At 40.1% G+C, this 23,681-nt stretch overlaps 1 protein-coding gene across 15 annotated transcripts in view; it reads right to left on the bottom strand.

Moving 5' to 3' along the window:
* Positions 1-23,681, bottom strand: part of LOC140546486 (neurexin-2-like) — an 819,352-nt gene that overhangs the window by 676,755 nt on the left and 118,916 nt on the right. The gene's annotated exons all lie outside the window — the stretch shown is intronic.

The following is a 23,681-nucleotide window of genomic DNA, read 5'->3' as shown; positions in this document are numbered from 1 at the left end:
AAACTACACGCTACCACACTACACTAGCCATCATTAGAACTGCATAAATTAGTGTAGTTGCCTCAGTAAAGATGAGTGTGAGTTGGGTACAGTAACGCTGAATTGTACAGCTTCAACTTTAACGTTGTTCTATCCATGTGTGAATGATCAGAAATTTCAGGTCCAGGGGTTAAATTTTAAGGTGCCGTAGACCCAGAAGGCACTGGACATCTGTTGGACTTCGGACAGACGTTGCATTTTTCTTAAAAATGAAAATCAGGTTGATGTCAAAACACAAAGTTGTGCAGATGTTAAATTTTGACAGGAAACCAAAGTCACATATCCGGTTAAATTAAATTCCAACGTTAGACAGACGTTGAATTTTGGCTACGTATCATAACTTAAAACCAACAACACATCAATGCCATTTGTTGTGACGCTGACATTAGATGTTGTCCTGATACTGAATTTTGGTCACCTGACATTATGACCTACATTTAACCAGATAACCATGTGTGTGGATGTTGCTGACCAGCTTGGGATGAACACAAACATCATTCATGATAAAAAAACAACCTTTAGTGTCCTGTAGCTTTTATGCAACAGCTCTGCAAAGTCTGCTGAACTAAGAAAAAAAAAAGCTGACACAAATTAGGCCTGGATTTTGTTTCAAGTATGTTTTAAATATCTGTATATTTCAGTCAGACTCTGCTCTTCTTATCACACTTTGAGGAACTTGAAGCGTGAGTGTTGATGCTAAATATAGCCAAAGGATTTTTCTGGCTAACTTGAAAAAAATCATACATTACTTAGAATCCAAAATGTTAGAAGTGTCTCCGAACTTCCACTGGACAATGCAGCCTCTATAGACCTCAGTGCATAATGCCCTGACACAGTTTCCACACAGAGCACTAAACACCCACATGCACTCTACTCTGGAGAACATGATGAGTGTGTCCTTTTGGAGCTCTATAAAAATAGGCCCACACTCTCTGGGTGTGTCTACAGAATGTGATGCTGCTGCTCGCTGGGTTTGAGAACCACTGTACACTTCTTCAAAAGTAAAATGCAAAAAAAAAAAAAAAAAAAAAATGTGATCCTTAACTGCATAAAAGCAAAACAAGATCTTCAAGACAGCACATTCAATATTATTCGATAATGAATGACATTTCAGAGGGTTCGCGTTATTTAATAATAAACTCTCTGAGGCATCTGTCTCACCTCATGAGGCACTTGAAGCTAAAAGGATACAAATAAATCAACAATGCTTCAAGAGAAAAGACAGAGTATTACTGCTAGAGATTCCTGCAGCACCTGTGTGGCTTTGCAGTGCATTACATGCTACTGAGACACATACTTCCATCACCAGGCATCAAAACTGAAGTGTTAAGGCAGGCTGAGCTGATTTCACACAGATGCAAAGCGGCTCTAGGTGTCTACAGGACGTCTGGGGAAAGAAGAGGCTTTGCCCTTGTCTTTGAGGTCAGCAGTCATCAAACCATCAGGCAGCTTCTGAGCGTAGAGGACAGTCAGAGACACACATGTCAACCACAACCTTATGTGCACACACAAAGTTGCCAGTTTATTAACTACACTGTACCCCTTTACACTGCTAAAATTGTATATGCAAGTGACATTCTCATAAATACAGTCTAAATACATCTCTAAATTAATTGCAAGAGGATTGTAGAAATTTCATAGATTAATTACATTATTTCAAACTTATTTTTACTTGACAGTGATGTTATCTACTAGATGTGTCCAATTCCTTTGGCAGATTATTTTGTGTAATTCAGGAAAAAACAGATAATTCAGGTTTACCAAGAAATAATGCTTATAAGAAGCAAAACGTAGAAATAAGTTAGTTGGCTGGTAAGTGTCATTCATAACGATGTGAAATATCAGGTATGGGTAATTATAATCCTGCACAATTTACCTATTTAGTAGGGGGTTTTAATAAAATGGGAGTTTGAATCAGGGGGGTTATATGGCAAGTGTATCCAATACAATGGCAGGTATGTCATTGATGTCACATAAAAACCTTGTGTGTTTAATTTTAACAATTTTCACTTTTTGACAGAATTTGAATGTGTTATTTACATCGTGTCAGAATGTCATGATGAATGGATGAATACAAATGCTCCAAAGTGACTTGGAATAAAATCTTTTTACATTGGCACCCATTGAAAGTTAAGGTTTTTACCTTTCCCTGTAAAGTCAGTAATTTGCAGATACTAGTTTATATATATATATATATATAAAATACATACTGTATATTACAATAGAATATATGTATATATAATACAAATATAAACAACATTGTATATCTATTATATTTTAACCCATCCAATCTCTGTCTCCTGTCCATCAAAGTGCCTCTCAGTTGGAGAACGACTAAACAAGTGATGCAGTTGAAGATGGAGAAAACAGGCTACTTTTCCGTCCTCTTCCCTGCCGCCCTTCTACTATAGTAGGTCAGGCAGAAACTCCCTCCAGATTCCCCCAAAACAAACACACTACACTACACACAAGCACAGGCGGTATTGCTCTCTCTCTCTCCAGGTCAGAGACAGTTATGTAAGAATTTAACTGGTCAGTTAAGTATTTTGCTTGTGGCTCCGGAGCACCTGGACCGTGGATATCTGACTCTGAAGCTGGAGGAAAAGAACAGCAATACACCAGCTTCGAAAAAAAGATCATAACTAGAGCACACCTGAGGGAATGAAAACACCATCATCTCTCTACTTCAGTTTCTCTTTCTTTCTCTCCCTCTCGCTCTTTCTCTTTCGCACATACACACTGACATATATCCACTAGCAGTGGAACAAGGACAACATTTAGCCTTTAATATTTTATGTTTCAATGCCATTATTATACAGACTAATGATATAATATGCAGAAACATTATGGGTGGAAACTATTTCAGGAAAATAAGTGTGGATGTGTACACAGCACTTTATTTTTTCTTCTAATAGGTTCCTCCCACGTACCTAGTTTTTAGCACTTCCTTAGTTTTCACAGTGGTGTCAACTAACAATGCTCAGAGCCTTCCCCTATTTTTTGGGTTCAGCATAGAGCACCTGGAGCACACAGTCCAAGCCTAGGCTTAATCTCAGTCTGGATGTTTACTGGACTGATCATAAATAAGTATAAACATAGTAATGGTTAATTAGCCCCTGTTACTGCCAAATGCAGCACGTGATACAGCCTAGCTTACCGTATACAACTCTTCACCTGTTTCTTTTGAGTATGTCATATCATTACCATCGTCGTTACCAATACTACGGTTAACCACGTCCACTTCTACATACACCCTTTCTAAAGAAATCACTGAGCTCCTTTAAGTTGCAATTATTTCTAACACATATGTGCAAATACACGCACACAACTTGTCTAGTCCATGTAGAGAAGCATTGCCATTAGAAAAGGACTCTCTTGAGCAGATAAACATAAACCTATGGGCGCCATGCCTAATGCCAGGTGTGGGCTAGAGGGGTATAAAGCCCTTTTTTGGAATGATGGAGCCCCACCCAATACTTTTGAGTGAGTTAGGGAGTTGGGAATGAGGTGGGGTGATGTGGTGATCATCCAACATCTTGAACTAGCTAACATTCATGTCACTGAATGCAATCAAATCCTTACTGCAATGCTCCAGAATTTTGTAGAAAGCCTTTCCGGGACGGTAGAGACCACTACTTCAACAAAAGCAGGATCAACTCTTTTTTAATACCCTGATTTCAGAAGAAACACTAAATGACCAGGTGTCCCAATACTTTAGTCCATACAGTATGTAATGAAACATCACCCGGCTCATCAAATGTAAAATTTAAAACAAATATGAATCACACTGAGGCACAGGCACTCTTCACAGAGTCTGAGAGACCACTTTGTGTGGAGTGTCTCTCGTCTAGGCCTGAAGGCGGAGGTGCTGTGTGAAATGGCGCTTCTCTATCAGAGACCGGAGGAAACACTCTGATCTCGCAGGCTGTGTTATCAGCTTCAGCCCATGTCATTGGCCTCCCTCTGAAAATGTCACGCATCTGTTCCACACACATTCACTCTCCTCTTTTCACCTTTCTGCCTGTCTTCTCATCTCTCTTTCTTTCCCTTCCCTCCAGAGTCCCTGCATCCTTTCTGACGCCTTCTTTTTTTACAGCAACAGAATGCATTCAAGATGGCCTCTTGAATAGGGCAGTTCCTCGGTTCTCTTCCACCTTACCTTTATACCTTTTTTTAACCAGGTCTTTCTTTCTGTTTTTCCCTCTATTTTCTTAGGACACTCTTATCTTCCTCCTTTGTGCCCTTCCGTCGCTTTGTCTGCTTGGAGTGCTAGAGAGAATGTGAGTGAGTGCGAGACAGCGAGACAGAGCGAAAGACAGAAAGACTGTGTGTACAATTTTGTGGATGGCTGCAGTTTCCCTCTGCAGAAAGGCATGCTATTTCTCACCAAATCTGGCCTCTAGATCAGCAGAACTGCAGGGAATCTCCTCAGAACAGCTTCTTAAAGCCCTGCAATAATGCCACTGAGACACAGACAGCAGTGCCGCATAAGCAGCCAGGCCTCTGTGCTCAGATCAGAGCAAATCCCTCAGCAGCCCAAAGGATTTGACCCCATAATGACCCTGAACTGACTCCAGATCAGCATTCACAACAACAGTCACTCAGCCCATCATTGAGCACACTGGGGGAAAGCCTCAGTCTGATATTAAAGCCTACATTAATTCCATGATTGACTGTATTGCTTGCATGTGAATCTCTGTGGCGACGGATTCAGTAAACTTATGTAGCACTATTGGCATGACAAATAATGTATATATGGTATATGTGCAGTGCCAATGCTCGGGTTTAGAAGGTCTATTAAAGAATATCAATAAACCATTTACCTCAGACTTCCAAAGGCCCGCATTCTCCACCACCTCTCTTTAATGTGTTAACTCAAAGTCAGCTGAGAAGATACTGTATATACACACCAACTAGCCATAAAATGATCTGCCTAATATTGAGTAGGTCCCCCTTGCGCCACCACAACAGATCTGACCTTTCGAGGCATGGACTCTGCAAGACCTCTGAAGATAGCAGAAGAGGCTTTGAGTCCTCCAAGTAGCTAGATGGCACCTCAATGGCTATTCTTTCTTGGACCACTTTTGGGAGGTACTGACCACAGCATACCAGAAAAAAAAACCCACAAGACCTGCCTGATGGTTTGGAGATGTTCTGCCCCAGTCGTCTAGCCAAAAGAGTTTGTAGCTCAGATTCTTACACTTGCCCATTTTTCCTGATTTTAACACATCACCTTTGAGAGTGGACTGTTCACCTGTTGCCTAATATGTAGATCCACTGACAGATGTCACTGTAGATGAAGATAATTAATGTTGTTCACTTCATCTGTCACTGGTATTAATGTTTCAGTAATCAGTAGTCAATATACTTTCGTCAGCCATGAAGTGTGTAGATAGAGCTAAGCTAACCCAGGTTGGACCTAGGAGAGCAAGGAGAGTGGTGCATTGTAGCCCCCTAAACCTCATCTGTTTTCTATTCGTTGGGAAATACCAAAGTAAGCTTATCCTATCGTAGCTTCATAAGAGTGTCTGCTAAATGACAATTTAATACAGCCTATTAGCACAATTAACCGACTCAATTCCATAATGTGTGCACTAGGGGTAGAGGGGGAAATTAGGCCTCTGGGGCAAGTCACCAAAGCATTGGATTGGATGATTGCTTGACCTCTTTTTTTTGGCCTAACGGCAAAGATATTACACATACATACAAACTTTTTCATTAACCGCCTGTCTTCTCCCAATGTCTTACTCCACAGCTTAAAGCCACCGCCCCTCCCTTCACTGATTCCCCTTCAGTATGTTGCAGTGATAAAAAAGAAACCCCAGAGTCCTCCCTCTCCAATCTCGCTTTAAACCTCCAGCTTTTTGCTGATAATACTTCCACAGTGCGAGAAAGCTGGGTTTGCAGAAACTGCTTAGCAGGATGCCAATGAGATCTAGATAGAGGGAGATAAAGGAAAGATTTCGTTTACAAGCAACCTACGGGTATTCGCCATTACCCAATAGGTGAAAAGAATGGAGAAACTGATGAACTGCTTAAACTAAAGACAGACAACACTGTAGAGTCTTCCCACTGCAGAAATGGGGGACAACGACCATATAAGTTCCTCTTAAGAATGAATCACATTAACTAGGGATGTCCCACTCTGATCCAGGGGACAGAGATCTGGACAGATCCAGACATATTGTAATGGATCGGGTATGGGATATTTTAATCCCAATCCACAATGTTCAGAGCGCCATCTGGTGTCCTCAACAGACCATAATATCTGAACCTTTATAAAACTCATCATTACTTTTTAAAAGGATGATGTGATTAACACTCCCATCCCTAATGTCAACACTGTTACAGTCCTTTCAAATGCAGCTTTCTCTGTAAGGAGAATCTTGTCTTCCTCGCGCACCCCCCCCTTCATCTCCTCTCCTCACTGCCCTTGAACAAATTCATCCGCTTTTGCCCATCATCTAATTTGCAAAATAAAATTACTATTGTATCTGTGTGTGTGTGTGTGTGTGTGTGTGTGTGTGTGACTGGCACGCTTGTGTAGGCTCGTATTAACCAGCATTAAACACTGAATAAAGCGGGAGAGAGAGGGGAGAGAGAGAGAGAGAGAGAGAGAGAGAAAGAGAGAGAGAGTGAGAGAGGGGGGCAGTAAAGCTAGAAGGGCTAGTTTAAACTTCATTGTCATAACACCACATTTTAATAGATAAAGGACGAGGGACTGAGATTAAGGGAGGAGGAGGAGGAGGATGTAAAAATGAAATTACCTCCAGCTAAAACCTCTATTACAGAACGATACAGAGCCAATTACAATGTTTCTCATCGGGATAAGGCAAAAAAACATGGGCCACCACAGAGCTACAGCAATGAACTGCTCACATCTTAGACAGGACGCAGCTTCACATTTACAACACTTTCAAAGAATGCTCTGTTCCACAATGATAACAAAATCTGGTGGCTGGGGGGTTTCGAGTGGGCCTAAGTTGTAGGACTGTGGCAGTGTGTATGTGTAAGCTGGACAATGAACATTAACACACAAACATTCACTCATTTTCCAACAAAAATATACTGTATATATATTTTGAGCAAATGTCCCAATACTTTTGTCCATGTATATATCGTGTCGACAATCGAGACAAATTCTGGTGTGAAATCGTTCAGAAATACATTATATACCGGATATACATTTTTGGACAAAAGTATGGGGACGCCTGCTCATTCATGGTTTCTTCCGAAATCATGGACATTTCAAAAGAGTTCATTTCTACTGTCCAAAAAAGGCTTTCTACTAGATTTGAAGCACTGCTGTGTGGATTTGATTGCATGCACTGTCAAAAGCGTTAGAGAGGTCAGGATGTTGGCCGAAAACCACCCCACATCATCCTCCTTAACTCATTGAGAGAACACATCTGATCCCTTTCCTTATTTCTATAACTGATTTATTTTATTTACATTTGCATCTAGGCATTTTTGCACAGCGGTGGGTGGATGGCTGCTTCTCGATGCTGGTACAAATAAAGTAATTGTGTTGGGGGCGAAGAGGCGGAGCTTAAAGAAACTCCAGAAGAAATTCCAATCAGGGGTGTTCATAATATTCTGATATGACTGCACATTTTGAGTAGTACTACAAATTTAAACAGGAGGGTCAAACATCAGAAAAGTGCAAAGGTGATGAAGTTATTTTAAACTGGGAGTAAACGAGATACACTGACGTAAACAAGAACGCTGTGTGTGCTAGCTAAGGTAATTAACAGGCACAGAGCACCTACAAAAGGTCATTCCATGAGAGAACAAGTAAATGTTTGTCATGTACTCCAAAGCATCAAGCGAGAGTGCATTCGTCAGCATTTTTTTTTCTGCCCAATAATGCTAACAAATAAAGGAGTTGTTTAAACAGGAATACGTTGAAGGAGATTAATGAAACGACCTGGAACTTTTAATTAAAAAGGCAGGAATCATAAACAAACGTAATTTTCCAGTTAAGGCTTTTCATCATGCGGTAGATACCCGCTGACAAGCTGCCAAAAACAGAAAAGGTCCAAAAAGAGAAATTTTTGGGAGAGTCAAAGCAGGGCAGTTAACAGAAATGGTCTTTCTATGTTAGCCACACTGAGCGGAAGCCACATCAGAAAAAAGGCTAGGTGTAAAAGAATGAGGAACGGGAAAGCGTTGAGGCAGAGGATTGAAAAAGAGCGAAGGAGTGAAAGAAAAGCGAGGCGAGAGGTTGCTTGATCTCATCTGGAGAAGAAACTTCCTACCTTTGTAAGGGGTTGACTCTGCCTCGTTCAACACACTGATGGAAAGGGGGCGATGGACAGTGATGCACAGACAAACATGCACACACACACACACACACACACACAGAAATGAATAAACATATATATATATAATATAAAAAATTAAAACACATACACACACACACATGTACACACAAACAGGGACACACTAACTCACTCACCCCTTAAAACACACACGCACACACACACACACGCGCTGACAAACAAATGCAAACACCCGCTGATGGTATCTACAGGCGTTGAGTCAATACACGCCACCACACAGCACTCCCTCCTGTTCTTCAAGCTGCTTGCTGCTTTCCTGACAAATCTCGCCCCGGGCGATTCATCAAAATCGCGGGCGCGCCTGTCACCGGGCCAACTGACCCCATTGTCCTCCCTACAAAGTGATTACAGGAAACACAAGCGCCTCAGAAAGAGCCACAAACAGAGGAATGATGCCCAAACTGTCGCTTCTGCTGTCTCTCTTCCTGATTGCTCCAGTGTCATCCACACTGGTTTGTCACATTCCATTGCTTCCTCTCCACTTCTTTCTAATTCTGTTATTTTTAGGGGAAGGGAGGCAGAAGAAATGGTAACCGATGGAGCTGTTTCGCACTCCACCAAAGGGCTGGTGTGCACCAGATACAGGAATAGGAGGGTGCGTATGCAGCCGGACTTCTGTCAAGGAGTCCAGTAACTGCTTATTTTGGCCATGGGTCATTTGACTGTCATATAACACAAACTCCAAACCGTGCTACAACAAAAACAGAACCATGTGAGACAAAGTGCTTTACTTTTAAAGATGATATGTCATTAATTTCAGTTTTGTTAATCCAGGGACTATATCTCACTCTGAAAGGCTCACCCTCACATAATCCAGAGCAAGTAAGTGCTTACTACTGGTGACTACATGTCTTGATAAACGAATTGTGCACAGCCAAGGATAGTGTAACTGCCACATACATCAGCAATGCAGAGAGTAACTGGCACATACATCAGCAATGCAGAGGCAGATACAGGTACAGCAGCTTTAGTGCACCATACACGCAGGTCCTCTTCTGTGGAAGGTGGTGAATAGCTAAATGGTGCTCCACAACACTCAGATCTTTTTGTGTTTTGTTCATTTTCTATGGAAAATAAGGTGAACAATGAGGTTTTCCCTTATTAACACTGTTCTACAACATTCTCCTACATTCATTCTAGCTCCACTCACAGGTAAAAAATGCACAATCCTGAAAATATCACAGATTTAGTTAGTATATATATATATACATAGTTTTTTTATTACGAGAAACTATAATGAGACCATTTAACTTATTTCTAGGAATTTATGTCAGTTAATCAGGTGGAATGATCTTATTGCACTGGCAGGTAATTCTGCTTGCTTCAAGACGTAATACTCAATCTGTCATGAGAGTAAAATCTGATACTATTCTTTCAACAATCTCATAATGAGAAATATTAGACATGTTTTTCTACTTGCTGGGATCTAATTTCTTCTGAGGTAAAGGTACAGCTAATCATGGAGTGCAGATTACAGAGACAGGGAAACAAATCTGTCCTCCCAAAATGTGCCCTTTTCATCACATTCTGAATTTCAGATGAGACCCATTCGATGTCACTGCCTAATATAGACGAGATAAGCTGAATATCATATGGACAGATTTCCTTTCCACCAATCAAACAGAAGCTAAGTATGACATTAACAGTCACTGTCCCAAAATAATGATGGTGAGAAAACTCTATTCTAAATCTAAAGGACAGACCACAGCCAACCCGGTCCCCATTAAACCCTTCATTATCCCATAATAGAGTGGGACAGATGCTACGCTAACTCCACAGGGGGTCTTGTCTGTTAGGAGAGCGAGAGAGCAAGACAGGGAAAGAGAAAGAGATATAAAGAGAGAGAGAAAGCGAGAGAGAGAGAGGTAGAAACACCAAATGAAAGACAGTGTGTTATTGAATCTGGTGAGGTCGATAAACGGGAGGCAAATATGGCCTCCTGTCGCTGTAGGGGGCTTTATCTTAACGAAGCTGTAGCCTTCTCGAGTGCGCTCGCATTAGTCGTTAGCGAGAACAGCTCAGGAGGTATCGATAAAGACAACACCAACCAGCCTAACATCTGTTTCCTGACACAGGCGATATATTACACACCCCACTCTCTCTCTCTTTATCTCTCCTTCTCTTTCACTCGCTCTCGCCTCGCTGGGAGCTAGAAGAGAGGACAGCAGGAGGCCTGCTAAACACCCTCGCTCTGTGCTAGTATCGGACTCTAGAGTCACGGCTTTTCAATCAGAGAAGGGAAAAGGCGGCTGCTCCTTTTGAGGCCTCTACACTCAAGTGTTTTTCTGCAATTGCTCCGCAACCCTGTAGAGAGGCTTGAACAGCTAGCTGCTAGCTAAGTCCCTTTTTATTTTTTGATATCATTATTTCTCCCCCCTCTCTCTCTCTTTCCCTCTGCATCTTTCTTTTCCTCTCTTCTCTCAGGAACAGCAGGACGGCTATCACTCTCCCACGCTCCGGTAACTCCTCTCAGTGCTCGTTCACTCATCTCTCCATCCGCCGACAGGCGATTTTTTGGCACGCCGCACAAACAAGTTGTCGTGCACGAGCCCAAGGGGCAACTGATGCATGACAACAGCTTCCGCAATCAGTTATATGACACGGAAGCACACGGAAACTACACAGGCGGGTGGAGCCTTAGGCTGTGTCCACAACTGTGCCACATTCACTATTCACTATGCCACACTCACTATATTGCATTTATTTTATTTAGGGCTGTGTCTCAAACAATGCCTTATTCTCTATATAGTGTGCTTTTTAAGGCTGTGTCAAAAACAATGCCAAATTCATTGTATAGTGCCCTATTTAGGACTGCCTGACACCATGCTATGATTACTATATGGTGCACTGTTTAGGGCTATGTCTGAAACCATGCCATTATTACTGTATAGTGCACTTTTTAGGGTTTTGTCTGAAACCCTGTATAGTGCATTGCATTATCACTGTATAGTCCACTATTTAAGGCTGATGTCCCACATAGTCACTTATTTCCGACATAGCACATTAACTATACTGTGCACTAGGTTTGTAGTATGCAAATAATGTTTTCAAACCTACACTCACAAAGCAATTTATTAGGAACATCTGTACAGCTACTCATTCACACAAGCCACACAAGCCAACAATCACGCTGAAGGAGTTTCAGAGTTTAGTGAAGACTGGAGTAAAGATGCACCAGTCTGCAGGAAATCTTTCTACAACTGAAGGATGAACGGACAGTTCAAAACTTAAGGAAATATTACAAGACAACCTATTTCAGTATGGCTGAACAACAGAAAAGGGAATGTTCTACAATGGTCAGGTTAAGGTTGTGTAAGAACCATTTGTAATCTAGAGCATGTAATCTAATGACTAAAGGTGGTGTAATTTTAGGTGGTGTGTAAACCTATACTTTATTGATTTTATATTGGGCATAGTGTCCCTATTTAGTGATTAGGGGACCATGCTGGTGATATGTAACAGTGTTCTCTAGACAGTTTCCTAGGTTTTCAATTGTAGGGACGAGAGATTAGAAGACCATTTGAAATTCACTGCATGTCTGTAGAAAGAAACTACACTACCCAAAACCCCTTTGCTGTCCTTTGGCACAATACAAGAGGGAGCTGCATAAAGAGCTTTAAAGCGTTCTCATGAAAGTAGACAAGAAACGATAGAGCTACTCAGATATCATCCTTTCCATGACTTTGAAGTCCAGGCCCGACATTAAACGCCTGGATCAGAGAAATCTGAAAAAAATTAATACTTGCCTTATAATTTATTTCAAAGCCAGAGTCTGTCCACATCTTCATCCCATCCAGTTCTCTACCCCTCCATACACACAGAGAGGGAAACGCTTTAGCTGGATGCTTCTCTTTCACTCTGAAAGTGTTATTCATATGTAGATCCGTTCAGAGCGTCGTCTGGCCCTGTCTGATCCCCGGCAACCTCAGTAGAAATTGTCCTCATTGTTCTCCTCTCAGAAACCTCTATTCTGCTTCAATAAAAATGACACAAAACATGCCTTTCCACAAAGAGAGGCCAAAGGTGGCAAAGGAGGCAAGCTCCCTCGTTCTCTCTTTTTCGTTATGTCCCTTCCCATCGCTTTCTCTCTCGCACATAAATAAAAAAATGAAATTTAGTCGCTTTCTCTCCAGAGAGCTTTGTGTTGGTTAATTAACTCTCAGCAAACATTCCCGAGACCTTCACTGAAAAAAAAATAAAAATAAAACCCTTTAATTAAGTTATTGTGTCAGTGCCAGCCGAGGAAATCTATGTCTATGAAATTTTGCCCTCCATGTCTGTAAAGAGCTGACTGAACCAGTTTGAGACCAGTTTAACATAATGGTCGAGATGTTGTTTTTTTTTTATTCTGTCAAATAAAACTTGGTGATGGAATATGTTGTCTCGTTCTGTTTGAATCTTGGACATCGTAACTCGATTGTTTACGAAACAATTCAAAGCCAATAAGTTTTTGTGTCCTCTATAAGATATATATAGAAAAACGTTTTTTAAAAAGTAAAAACATCTTTTTTGGTGTCATCTATCTGTCTCTCTGACTGCACAGTTCAAATAGAGGTAAAATGATCTTTCCTCTTCTTTATATCATATTTTTTAACTGAGAGACTTTTTACAGTATGGTATGTAATATGGATACATTTATATCTAAATGTATATATTTAGAAACATTACAAATTAAATGCAATATTTTTGCAAAATACCTTTCCACATTTCCATTGATTGACATCTGAAGTTTTTTTTTTTAGTTTATTAACATCATATCTAACAACATTTGAGCATTTTCTGGTGCTTTTTCTGGTGCTCGCAGTCCCTCATTCCATTCTGTAACACTGTCATCACCATAATTTTGAAGAACAGATATTATCAAAAGTGTCTCTGACCATTTCCTATGGATATTTGCATGGATATTACATTTCCAGTTTTAGATGCACACCTAAAGTTCTTTGCCCTCACTTTTCAGTGCTATGGTCACTTCTATTATACTTGGAGCTGGCGTAATTGGTTAATAGCATTTTGAAATGACACTTAAATGCAATGGAATTTGGACTGTGTGGCGGAATAGGGAGTAAAGGCAAGGAGGCAATGGTGCAGAAACATTGCATCTGCAGCAGCTTTAGAAACTCCACACAAAACAGACAGCAAACCCTCTTCCCAGAGTCTGTAATTCTCACTGTTATTTGTGAAGAGGCTGTGTATTAATTTGTTTACACAGAGGAGTTTGAGGATTATAGAATTAAGAGACTTATTGAGAGATGTTTTTACGAGATAACAAATCTCAGATATTGTTGTTACCACTGAAAGGAAGGCCTTTAGACGATACTTCCAAAAAGAAAAAAACTCTTCTGCAGTTTTCAGATCAAGGTAACAATCTATACAGCTTTGTATAGGCTTAGAAAAGCTTCAGGGGGGTTTGTTTGAAAGAAGATAACACCATATTCTGCACCAGTGCACTGCACAAATACATATCTTATAAGGAATGTAATTTTTACCAGAAAATTATACTTGAAAAAAGAAAATAATGTCAAAAGAAGCTATCCTTTTTTAGTTTTATCCTTATGAACATGCATTACTGGCAAATATATATTTATATATTTAGAATAAAATCCATTAAATATCTTTTTAAACAGCTTTTAATTAGTATTTGTCACAAAGTTTTAACACAACTAACCATAACAAGTATTCTTTACTGATGAATGAAGCAAATGTGGCATGTTCTTTTATTTTACAACAAAATACCCTTATGCTGATATATCACTGTCAAATACATAAATATTACTACAGAAAAAAATTAATAACTGCAATAACTATGACAAAGTACTTCTGACATTATGCATACAAATCTTAATCTCCTTCAATTTAAATTCTTTTTAAATGAAAAAAAATTACCATTAATTTAAACATGAGCTTTTGCAAAGTAAAATTTGTAACATTTATAACATAAATAACATTTTGTTGTTATTTTATCTATATTTCATAGATTTCTTAAAAGGTTTATGTATATTTTTAATCTAACAGTAACCCATGTTACTAGACATTTACTGTTTCTTACAGACATTTTCCGGAATCCCTGCTGCAATAAAATTACAATTTTCTTTGTTTGGTTTTTAACAACAGTATGCTTATAATATTCTGACATTTCATAAAGAGAAATATTAGACATTTTGATTAGATTTATGTTGGCTTCCTGAGCCAGGAAATAATTTGTTTCAGTATTCAAGACAATGAATTATCATGATACATTTTCTTTTTTATTTGCACCACAAAAAACAGTAGTGCTATCATGAAAAATAAGATTCGGAAAACATATGATCTTAAGGAACTACCAAAAAAACCACAATATTTAAATATTTAAATTATTTAAATATCAAAAATAAACATAGGGCTCCTGAGTGGTCCAGTCATTTAATCATTAGCCCTATCATTGATCCCCTGTAATGCCACAACCATCTGTGGTCTGGAATATCTGAGAAAAAAACAAAAAGAACAAAAACCTCACATCAAGAACAATCAGTCTCGTTCTCGTTGGATGGATAGAATGGCCTTCCCTCTCTTCCCAGTTACTCCCTCCAGTCATCTACTTGTTACTGTGCAATTTATACAGCTACAGTAAACTGGTTGTTGTTTATAAGCTCTCCATAACTGATCTTTTAAACTGTCTTTGTATTACGACACATGCAGTAGCTCAGTGTCTGGAAGTACTGATGCTACCAATGATATACCCATGCTTCAGGTGCAGGTTTGCACACCCCCACACACACTCAGATAAATCAGTTAGAGAGTTTGATCAGTGCAGTATCTCCTCGATAAGGAGGTCCCACCCAGCACAGAGCAGTTCATGTGTTGGTTGGTACAGAAGTGCTGAGAATCCAACAGAAAGACAGACAGAAGGATTACAGCAGAGCAGAGTTCTGCATTGAGGTACTGAGAGAGCGAGAGAGAGAGCGAGACAGAGACATTCTGATCCTTTTTCTGCCCTTCTCCCACCAGCTTCACTCTGTAAAGCCTTCATGTTTGTGTGCCTGTGTGTGTGTTTTACTGTCTTTTGTGAGCATCCTGAACTATCAGAGGTCCACTTCTGTGTTTCTGTGGGTGTTTTAATGAATCAAGGAATTCATCAAAATAATGCAGAACAAGTACTCCAACCATCCATCCATTCATTTTCTAATCGGTTACTTCCTGGTCAGGGTCACGGTGGGTCTGGAGCCAACCCAGAATCATTAGATGTGTTCTAATGCTCAGGCTGCATTTCTCGGCTGTTAAGTCATAGAAGGCTGTTTCAAAAGGAAGGACCCTTTGTGTACAGCACAGAAATGCAACCTACGTTCTGGGTGATCTGGAGGACACACACACACACGCACACACACACACACACACATATATATATATATATATATATATATATATATATATATATATATATATATATATATATATATATATAGATAGATAGATAGATAGATACCCTCATTTTAAAATTTAAAATAATATATTTTTTTAAATATTAAAAAAATAACATTAGTCTTTATTTTGTTAAGATAAACTAGGCCAAAATGCCGAAGCAGTGTGTGAATAATTCGTACACCCTTACTAATTCCAAAGCAACTAAAAAGGTGCTGCTAATCAAAATCAGCCCTTGATTAATTGAGCAAGTGTGACCACCTCTATAAACGTCCATTCACAATTCAAAGTCCATCATTCTACAGCAAGAAAGATTATTCACAAGTGAAAAACATTTAAGACAGCTGCCAATCTTCCCAGGAGTGGTTGCCCCAGCAAATGCACCCCAAGGTCAAGCCGTGCAACGCTCTGAGAAAGCTGCAAGAGCTACACCTCAGACGTCACAGGCTTCAGTTAGCAAGTTAAAAGTTCATGAGAGTACAGTTAGATGATGACTGTTCAAAAATTGCTTGTTCGGAAGGGTCAGACTGCACAGTGCCACATTTGGCAAAACCCAAACACAGCATATCAGCACTAACCCCTAATACCAACTGTCAAGCAAGGTGGTGGAGGGGGTGAGAATTTTAGCTTGTTTTGCAGCTACTGGACTTGAGCATTGAGTCGACCATGAACTCCTCTGTATTTCAAAGTATTCTAGTCCAATGTTTAAATCCGATATTTCGCCACACTATTCCTATGAACCTGAGTCTTGCCAAGGTGATGTAACAACTCCTCACAGTAGCCTTGAGCAGGGGTAGTAATGGAGCGATGGCCCAAAGGTGAATAAATAAGTGTAATAAATGTAACATAAAGGCAAGAAATGCACCAGGTGTTAGGAATGCACCCCAACAACCCCCTTTATATTTACCACAGCAGGAGCAGTGTAGCATCCAGCCATCTGCTAAGTGCTTATGTCGTTATGATGCTGAGTTAATGTGTTGTGTAAGGGTGTGTGTGCGCGTGTGTGCGTCTGTGTGTGTGTAAAAACAGTTAATAGCATGATCATCAATCTCATGTATGGAGAGGGGCTCCCTCCCCTTGCCAGTGGGGGTAAAGTGCAATTATCTGTGTGTGTGTGTGTGTGTGTGTGTGTGTGTGTGTGTGTGTGTGTGTGTGTGTGTGAGTGAGAGAGAGAGAGTGTGTGTGTTTAATTATCGTGGTGATGTATGACTCTCCTAAATGTCCTCCACTCCCTGTCCACCCATCCAATTCTGTTGCCATGGTGCCAGGGCCTGCTAAAGCCACATGGGGAATATTTGGGGACAAACTGGGAAATTTGGAGCAGCCTGTGTGTGTGTGTGTGTGTTTGCAGTTCTGTGTCAAATCTGTAATGAGATCTATATTAAGATGCAGCTGATGGATGTACAGAACTGTATGCAGATTCCAGAGTGTGACATTTGTAGACTTGGAGTGTACTAACATGCTTTTGCCCTGTGTTGAAGAGTGTCTATGTTTGTGTGTGCGCATGTGTGTGTGTGTGTGTGTTTAGGCAGAAAGGTCAATGCTGTGTGTGAATGTGTGTAAGACTCTACATGTGTATGTGTGAGGAAGAAAGACAGAAAGAAATAGCTATGTGCTGTGTGTGAGTGCATAAAGGTCACTACCCTTTGTGCATGTGTGTGTTTGAGTGTGTGTGTGTTTGAGTGTGTGTGTATGTGTGTGTGTTCTCTCCTATGGGACAGAGGCAGTGTGTGCTCTGCTATAAAAGTGATGATGAGGCTGAATGAGAGGAGAGAGACAATCAAAACAGCAGATGCACGAGAGAGAGAGAGAGAGAGAGAGAGAGAGAGAGAGAGAGAGAGAGAGAGAGAGAGAGAGAAGAAATGAAGACAGTACAAGTGAGAAAGAGAGAGTGAGGTGCAGATGTACACAGTGCTGTTAAACAGCGGTGCTGCTCAGCGGTTAGAGCTCCTTGCTATTGATGACAGGGTTGTGAGTTCGATACCGGCCTCGGCAAGCTGCCACTGTAGGGTCCTTGAGCAAGGCTGCAGCAGTGGCTGCCCACCGCTCCGGGCACGTCTGCTTACTGTGTGTTCAATGGGTGTGTTCACTGTACTGATGGGATAAAAGTGGAAGCCAAATTCCATCTGTGTCCGTCACAAATGGTAAATATGGTTGTCTTGTCTTGTCTTGATTAGAATGACTGGGCACTAATAGTATCTATGGGAAAATTGCACGGCAAGCTGAACCTAAATCTGTACAACAGTGTAAAAATGATAAATATCAGATCTTTGGAACAAAATTACGGTGATTTCACTTGCTAAGGCATTGTTTTTTTGCAGTGAATATCACTGAGACAGTTAGATAGGACCTTAAGCCAGAAGTAGAAGCAACGCAGTGCGCGTGGTTTACTGAAACCTTTTCCCATAGACGCGACAATCCAGGAGAAAGCGGTTTCTGTTTTTCCCTAATGAGAATATGTCTTACACACTGTTTACACCTGGTCACTTCATACAAAACCGGTACCTCAACCAAATCCCTTCCCAGTTCAACCCAAACACCAGTAATAATTGTCGCTTGGTGAGCAAATTTGCACAGTCCATCCCACACAGCGCTCAGATTTCAGGCTGACTAACCAAGGACGCATTTGACTACATAGTGTAATGCATGTGTTTAAAATCTTTTCAGAATACAATCCAGATACTAGTCACGTGAAGTGACCAGGTGTAAACAGGGTCTTTATTGTATTGGTCTTGAATAAACTTTATGTCCATGTCTACGAAATGTGTGCCCAGCTTTCTAAATTAGCTGTTAACAGACCTCATTGCTACTGATACATGCTTAAAATATCATGGTGCAAATAGCTGATTTTAGTGGAATATAAAATACTGACAGGCACAGGTTATACACTTAGCAAGAATACAGCATATTGTCCCAATGCCAAAATAGCAACATTTCTATTGAAATTCTATTGAAAAAAGCATTTCTGTTGGCCCATTTATCTAGAATTAATCACACAGTGTACAGAGCAGCTACAGATGAAAAAAAAATGGAGATACATGTTTTCATTGGGCAGCAGTGATATGTTACACTGCAAATTCTGCATTTTGTACTGTTTGAGCCTAGACAAAAATAAACCCAACACGTATCTGTGTGCTTGTTGTGTGAATTATGCAAATTATGCTAGCATTTATGGCTAAATTTCCCATTTATTATGCTATAAAAAACATACAAGCCATTATGTACACTGTTAATGGTTCTACACAACACAAGAAAGTCAAGAGCTCTGAGTGGTTCAGCGGCCTAGTGCACTACCGCTATAGGTTGGGGATCACGAGAACGAATCCCGAGTCATGCCGCTTGCCATCCGCTGCTGGAGTCCAAACAAGCAGTAGTTGAGGCAGTAGTTCAAAAAGTGCCGAAGGCTGGCTTTGAACGGGTGGGTGGGTTAATTGGCAGTACCAAACAAATGAAAATGAATAACAATTTTGACTAAACAATGCAAGCCATTCATGTACATGTCACATTAATGCTTCCTCAATAGGGTTTTACCATACTGCAAGACATTGGGCATATCACAGAATGCAGCAATACAATTTCAATATGGTCCACATGGTCCAGATCAGCTGCATTTCATCCATGTCACCCACACCAAGAACAGTTCCAAATCTGTAACACATCACTTCATTCCCTAATTTACAACAGTTTCACAAACCCATAAACTCAGCAATAATTGAAAGCATGGAAGTCAAGCTGGATTATGCAATGGCTTATTTCAGACTCAGGCACACCGCTCGTCATGCACATTTTTCATTTGTTTCAGCTCAGCGCAGAAACACATCGGATTCCGTATCTGTAATTACAGAAATGGGATTTGACTGGAGAGAAAACCAGCTCTGCTGTGACATTTTGCCTGAGTGGAGATATGGATTAGAAAACGATTTATTTTAGCAGCGCCAGACCTCTTTTATGACACAGTCTGTGCGTCAGAAAAACGATCATGGCTTCAGTTAGCGTTCAGCGCGTGCGTAGATTGTGTCTCTTCTGATCAACCCATGATAAGAACGAAAAATGATACTAACTGCAGCCAGCCTGTCTCTCGGCCCTGGGTCTCTGTTAGGAGATAATTCTTTCCATAAATGCTGAACTTCAGTAAAAGCAGACAGGGCACCACTGTGATTCTGCTAACTGCTAGGCCTTACGCTTTACAAGCTTAACCTCACTGTTGTAATGTTCGCCTTTATGGCTAAACCTCCCCTTTAAGATTCTACAAATAACAGACAGGCTATTACATACACTTTCAGAGAAAAGGGCTCTATATAACATTAAAAATAGGTTCTCTGACTTGTAAAAAAAGTGGAAACTTTTTTTTTTTACATTTTTTACACTGACAAAATAGACGGTAGATCAGTAATTGCTAATAGTCAGGCCATATGTTATGTAAGTAGGGTGTGATATTTGATGAGATTTTATCATTATCATGCTAATTTGATTACATTTTTTTCTGTAGATGACATCAATAGTAGAAACAGTGAAAACATTGCACTATGAAGAGCATACAAGCCCTGTTGAACTGGATCTAGTTATATTAATTATATTATTAATATTTTACAAACAAATGTGCATACACTGTTCTAAGATAACTGCTAACTAATAAAAAATGCTTCTACTTTCTGGTATTATGTTATCATTTTTGGAGAAACCTGTTATTTAGTGTGTACACATAACATTACATAACATAACAGCTTCTCTGTATTGTGGCAAGCTGACTGATGACTGATAAAACAGGTGTTCCTCACACAGGTATAAATAAGCTAAACTGCTTACAGTTAGGACTCAAATTCTGCTAGCTTCTATTTGCTGTTTGCTTTGTTTTGGAGAAACCTTCTATTATGAGTCCACACAACTTTGGAAAGCTTCTATATACTGCGCCAAGCGAACTGCTAATTGATAAAATAGGCATTATTTTAAGCTAAACCACTGACAGCTAGCACTTAAAAGCATGATAACTTCCACTTGCTGTTAGCTTTTTTTTTTTTTAATTGTTTTGGAGAAACCTTTTATTAACAGTCTGTAAATTTACATTTACATTTACATTTACATTTGTGGCATTTAGCTGACGCTCTTATCCAGAGCGACTTACAAGGTTACATGTATTACAGAGGTGGGCCAATGTAGTGTTAGGAGTCTTGCCCAAGGACTCTTATTGGTGTAGCACAGCATATACAGCATAGTCACCCAGACCGGGAATCGAACCCTGGTCTCCCACATGGTGTTGTTGTAACGCAATGGTAGGTGGTGGTGTTATCTGTTGCGCCACACCAACCACACCAAAATGCTTTTTTCTTAAAAAAAAAAAGATATATATTTATATTAGATATTATATTTATATATATATATATATATTGCTCTAAGCAAACTGCTAACTCATACAATAGGCCTTCTTCTAAGCTGAACTGCAAATGACTAGCTTCCATTTGCTGTTATAAGGATAGCACTCGGCCAAACTTATCCTTATAAAAAAACGCTTAAAGGTCATGATATTCATATAGTTTGTTTCTTTCACTTTTGTATCACTTTCTTTCTTTCGTATCTTATTCAGAGTAAATACAGTATGAAATAAGCTACTGCTGTGGATATTGATCATATAGTGGCTCACTGTTCTAACTCAACATGCAAATAGGCTATTAAATGCTATTCAGCACATAGCTAACTACCTTTTAAACACAACAGAAAGGTCTGGCTTTCTGTGGGGTAGCTACCATATCTAAAGAAGAGAACATGCATATGGTCGCTCTTACAATTTGGTGGAAGGGAAACCAATACAAACCATCCTTAACCAGAGAAATGGCTCGATTATGAAGTTCTGGTGAGGCGGACGTGTTGGATTTGTGAGTGCTTCTGGTGTTGATTTCGCCTCCATGAAATGGTAGGAGCAGAAGTATGGACGCATGTTTGGGTAGATGTTTTTAATTTAGAGCCTTCAACTATAGACGCAGGTCCTCATCTATGGAAGGTGGTGGGTAGAAGTTGTATGGTGCCTCAGATGGCCACCCTTATTGTTTAATGGAAAATAAGGTAGCTGTAGTGCTATGCTAACTTTTAACTAATAAAACAGGCCTGCTCTTCTCAGCTAAACTCCAAACAGCTAGGCCTTACACCTCGCTACCTTAGCCGTTAACTGGCTAACATTTTTGGCCAAACTTTGCTCTCTAAACTCAATGTACCCAATGTAACACTGAAAGTCTACTACATGTGCTTCTGAATCCACAAGACGATTAGCTAAATATGTCTGTATACCTAGAAAACGGTAATGCTAATGACAGCCAAATGTCAAAGCATGCAGCCTTGTAATTCCTGCTTTGCAGTAAAGAATGTGTGCTATAACAGAATTCACTTATCCATAAAGGAATCGGGTCATAGGGTAAAAACATTAATATCAGGACTGTTATTTTTTTCCAGAGCTCGTTTAACCTTTAATTACAGCAGCTTTCTGATATGGTCGGCTTTATTATAGCAATAAAGGGTCAGCGCGCACATGCTTGCGCACACACAGACCGAGGTCATGATCAATTATTAAAACAATGGCCCATGCAGGTGAACGGGCATCCGTTTTAATTACACCCCACTGTGAGGGGAAGGAGGAAGTGATTGGTTCATAGACGGGGTAATGAGAGAGAGAACGAGTGAACGAAGCAGCGAGTGCAATTACAGGAAAATGGACGTGAAGAAAAGGGGGAGGGGGGCTGGAATAGAGGTGGGAGTGATTGCTTCATTCCAGTTTCCTATCTCTCTCTCTCTCTCTCTCTCTCTCTCTCTCTCTCTCTCTCTCTCTCTCTCTGTGTCTCTCTCTCGCGCGCTCTCTTTCTCTCTCTTTCTGTCTGTCTCTCTCTCTCTCTCTCTCTCTCTCTCTCTCTCTCTCTCTCTCTCTTTCTATGCCACTTCTTCCTTCCTATCTCTCTTTCTCTCTCTCTCTCTCTCTCTCTCTCTCTCGCTCTCTCGCTCTCTCGCTCTCTCTTTCTATGCCACTTCTTCCTTCCTCTCTGACCTACCTCCTTTTCATGCTTTACCTTCCACCTCTCTCTCTCTCTCTCCCTCTACATTTTTTCCTCATGTAAAGCCCCCTCTCTCTCTCTCTCCTTCACTTCTTTTTGTCCCACCTCTTCCTCCACCCTGTATTGTACCTCCTTCTCTCTCTCTCTCTCTCTCTCTCTCTCTCTCTCTCTCTCCTTTTCAAGATCACTTAGAAGTCGTGTCACCGCGTCTGCCCACGCGCACCATTTTGCTTTTGCGCCTTTAGATTTCTAATGTTAAAGACGACGGAACTGGATTATCATTCATCTGTATGCTCTGCTGCCTTTTCATACCCAGGCGCTCTGTATTACAGTCAGAGAACGACTGCTGTATAAAGTGCAACATGCCATAAGGTTCATCTGCTTGACATTTTCACCATTTTCACAAACTTTCACCATTTTAACAGTGATATTTCATTCTGTTCCAGGATAATGATCGACTCAACATAGGTTTAATGAAACGTGGGAATGAGAATTTAATAAATTGACGCTTGAAGTCTTTGACGCTTTCAGGTAGCTGGTTCCTCAGCTTAGAGGTAATTGAGAAATAGATATATAATTAAATATAAAATAAATAAATAAATAGTGATGCACAATCCCTAATTATGTGTTTTAGTCTTATTAAGTGTGTCAGGTACTGAAAACAAAGAAACAAAGACTGAGCTCAAATAAATATTCATTGCATTAATGTCTTTTTTTTACCCATAAAAGTAGGATCTTGAATTCTTAACTTAAAATCATAATGTGCATGAAACTATACAAAGTTTTTTGTTTGTTTTTTTTTTCAAAATATTTTAATATTCAACCACCCCTGTCTTGGAATAAACTCGGCCAGTGACAGGGTTTGTACGTA

Source organism: Salminus brasiliensis, chromosome 24 (genome assembly GCF_030463535.1).
Source record: "Salminus brasiliensis chromosome 24, fSalBra1.hap2, whole genome shotgun sequence".
Taxonomy (NCBI): domain Eukaryota; kingdom Metazoa; phylum Chordata; class Actinopteri; order Characiformes; family Bryconidae; genus Salminus; species Salminus brasiliensis.
This window is presented reverse-complemented; position numbering and strand designations above follow the sequence as displayed.